This window comes from Mastomys coucha, unplaced genomic scaffold (genome assembly GCF_008632895.1).
Source record: "Mastomys coucha isolate ucsf_1 unplaced genomic scaffold, UCSF_Mcou_1 pScaffold18, whole genome shotgun sequence".
In the NCBI taxonomy this organism is placed as follows: domain Eukaryota; kingdom Metazoa; phylum Chordata; class Mammalia; order Rodentia; family Muridae; genus Mastomys; species Mastomys coucha.
In genome coordinates, this window is record NW_022196900.1 from 13089260 (window position 1) to 13093454 (window position 4195).

Consider the following 4195-nt stretch of genomic DNA (forward strand, 5'->3'; position numbering starts at 1 on the left):
CAAATGCTTTCTCAGCATCTAGTGAGATGATCATATGGTTTTTGTCCTTGAATTTGTTTATGTAGTGACTTATGTTGATGGATTTCCATATATTGAACCATCCCTGCATCCCTGGGATGAAGCCTACTTAATCATGGTGGAGGATTGTTTTAATGTGTTCTTTGATTCAGTTTGCAAGAGTTTTATTGCCTATCTTTGCATCGATATTCATAAGGGAAATTGGTCTGAAGTTTTCTTTCTTTGTTAGGTCTTTGTGTGGTTTAGGTCCCAGTTACTCCTGGTGTTGAGACAGATGTGTCTTTCTCACCTCTGATCCTGGGATTATTAGAGTGCCTGGGAGTGGAGCTTCCTCTAGGTGTTGTGGAATGGACTGCAGAGTTTGCACCCAAGTTCTGCTCAGGGCACTGGCCCAGACTGGCCAGAAGGAACCTCTGCCACTGGGCTGGCAGAGTTCCTGTATGTCTGAGTCCCACTGGTCCCAGTTACTCCCGGTGTTGAAACAGATGTTTTGTCCTCCTCACCTCTGATCCTCTGATTCTGGATGTGTTAGAGCACCTGGGAGTATAGCTTCCTCCGAGTGTTATAGGACTGGCTGCAAAATTTGTGCCCAAGGTCTACTCAAAGCACTGGCCCAGACAGACTGGGAAGAACCTGTGTCACTGAGATGGTGGAGTTCTTGTGTGCCTGGGTCCCACTGGTCCCAGTTACTCCTGGTGTTGGTACAGATGTTGTGTCCTCCTCACCTGTAATCCTGGACTGGTTAGAGCACCCTGGGGTGGGCTTCCTTTGGGTGTTTTGGGACTGGCTATGGAGTTTGTGCCCAAGGTCTGCTCAGGGCACTGGCCCAGACAGCTCTTCAATTGTTTATATTTCCAAGTCTCCCATCTCATCTATTAAGTGTCAGTCTATGGATTAAGTACTCACTGTCATGAAGTACAAACATGCAGAGACTCTGGCAATTCATGACCACAAATATGTATGTCACATTGCAATATATTGATATGTTGTGGGCAGAAGCTTTTAAATTATTGCCATTAATACCACACTATAGTTGCTCTGATCACTATATTTAGCACACCCCAGAACAAAATTGTCTCCTCACTAACATTTAAGAATGAGTCAGAAAGGGAGATTTTATTAATACCTAAACTCTATACCATGAAATAACTACCACCATATTTAAGTATATGAAATACGTGTATAAGAGACAGAGAATGAGAGACACACACAGAAAACATGAAAATGAGTTTTTTAAATAAAAATTCCATTCAGTGGTTCCATATGGGTGGAAAAAATCACTGGAGTTTATCAATAGTGATTTGAAAAGGAAAAATGTGTAAAAATACAGTATTGTTTTAGATAGAATTTAATATATAGATACCTAATTAATGTTTAAACAGTTTTCATATACCATTTAAATAATTGAAATACTGTTGTTCAATTATATAGTCAAAGACTTAAGTAAATAGGGAAAGTTACCCTGAGGTGGTTATCATTGTTACTGTTTCTAACTTGCAGTGCCAGATAATACAGGTACAGTTATGTGACTTGATGCATGAAATTAAATTAAAAACTTATTTTAATTTTAAGTCAACATTTTAACCTTCAATTCTGAGCTTAGTCTTACATACATGTTAATAAAATAAAAATATTAATTGAGACAGAGAAGTATGTTAAGTTGTTAATTTACCTTGATAAGGTTTTATATTCATAATTATTAATTATCCATGCAAAGGGCTAAACATTGTTAGCAATTTCAAATATTTATTCACCCCACATGGATTCATGGCAGATATCAGGAAAACTAAGGAAAAGAAAACTTAAAGTCAGTTCTGCCCATCAAACTCAAAGCAGCACAGAAACAGAAAACTGATGCAATTTAGTCTGAACAAAATTTTCTGGAGTAACGATTTTTTTGTTGTTGTTCCTTTAAGATGACCAACAATATTCTTGAGTAATGAAAATAATTCCCTAATAAGTTTATTATAAAAATCCGCTGGACAATGGTGGCACACGCCTTTAATCCCAGCACTTGGAAGGCAGAGGCAGGCAGATTTCTGAGTTCAAGGCCAGCCTGGTCTACAAAGTGAGCACCAGGACAGCCAGAGCTATACAGAGAAACCCTGTCATGAAAACAAAACAAAACAAAACAAAACAGAAAAAATAAAATCCATATACTTTTACAACGTGTAGTTCATGTTAAAATTTATGAATGTTTGTTTGCAGGGTACATTTAAAAATCACCCTCAAATTGGTAGAACTGAATCTGCTTTGACCAACAGAGTGTTATCAATTCAATGCAACATTACTGACCATAATCAAGAGTTGACTGTAGATACGACTACCCTGTCAGCTCAGTGTGAGAGATGGTGTTGTCCATAGTAATACTAGTGAACACGTAAGGAATTAAGTGGAGAAGATGATAAGGTGTTCCAGTCTCTTCTGGATTTCAAAGTAACGGGATTTGCTATTTTAGTGCAGAAGAAAACCTCTGGGCCTTTTGGTATTTGACTGAACTTTAAATACTAAATCTATCCTGCATTGCAAAGCCAGTCAGCTCAATCTATATCCTCAGAGCCATGTCTACAATGGAACAATGAACACATTACATTTGTGATTAAGAAATATCAAACACCTGCTACTACCCTCTTTCATCACATATGATAATGTTACATTCACGCTTCTAAAGTGATAATTTGCCATAAAAAATAGAGAGTGTGCTAAAGCATGTGATGTTAATAGTTCTGCTCAGTAGATCAATTATTTTAACAGAATTACCAAGTTTTAGATGGCTTTAAAAATAAGACTATTTTTAAACTTTTCAAAACTACATATGTTTATATGCAAGGTACTAACTTGTCAGTCATTTATTAGCTGGTCTCAAATAGTTATAATGTTCTCATATAGATAAAAACAAGATCATCACTGGGAAATATTAGAATATTGATTTTTCTATGTAAACATTATTATTGAAACCAATTTTATCATAAAATGAATGAGTAAATTCAAAACATTTTCAAACATGTAATAATTAGTCATTAGATGTAAGCTCATCGAACAAAAATATCATAGATAAGTAAAAAAATCATCGATACTTAGTCTATAACAGGACATATTAATAAGATTCTAAAAGGACTGGAGTGTCTCATTCTAAAAGCAAGGTTTTTCATGGCTTGCAACAATGGTTTTGAAATGAAGTTTTCCCAGAAAACTTCAACAAAAGCTAAAAAAATACATCTCCACAGGGTGGTCAATGCCATCTTCTTAACAAAAACAAAAGTGCATTCTCAATGGGAAAAAAGGATTTTGCTAAATTATGAAGCATTAATGTATGGATGTTGCACGGCCATGAATCATTACAAAGATAAACTGAAGATAAATAATTGTAATACCATCTCAAGCAGCAAAACATAAGCTGAAAATTGTAGTTCATACTTCACATAAGCTGTAAAAAATAATTTGCAAATAACTCCAAATTAATAATAAACAGAAACAAAAACACCTGCTACTTAAGTATTTAGTCAATTTTTTGTTTATATTTTAATAGAAGTAAATTATGGTTAAATATATAAATAACAATACCATTATTATACCCAAAGTGAAAAAGCTACAGCATGTTAAGAAAAGCTGAAACAAATTTTGATTTTTAGAATAGTTTGACTGCCAGAGTAGTTTCACAATCACAACAAAATTGAGCAGAAAGTGTGGCGGGCTCATCTGTGTCTGTCTACATTCATATCCACTGCATCCTCTAATATCAGTATCCCAAGGGTAGCAATTACTCTAATTGATGAGCCTCCAAGGACCATCACTACCACCCGGAGGACACACTTCATATTAGGAATCACTCTTGGTGATTGTGCATTCTGAGAATACAAGTACAGATAGCCGAGCAATGTCATGTTCTACTTGTGATATATGGAGTAGTCTCATGATTCTCCAGTTTTTCTTTCCACTGTCCAGTCATCTTTCCCAATCCCTACCCTCACAAGTATTGGTTCATCAAAACCTTTACTATATACAACTCAGAAAGACAAAAATGGGAAACATACATAGGCTAACTATTTTTTAAAAACGTAAACAAAAGTACTTACCTTTGTTTTGTTTGGTTTGTTGAACATTCAGTTTGGTCATTTGTTTACTTTTGAAGGCATATATATACATATATATATATGTATGTATGTGTGCATATATA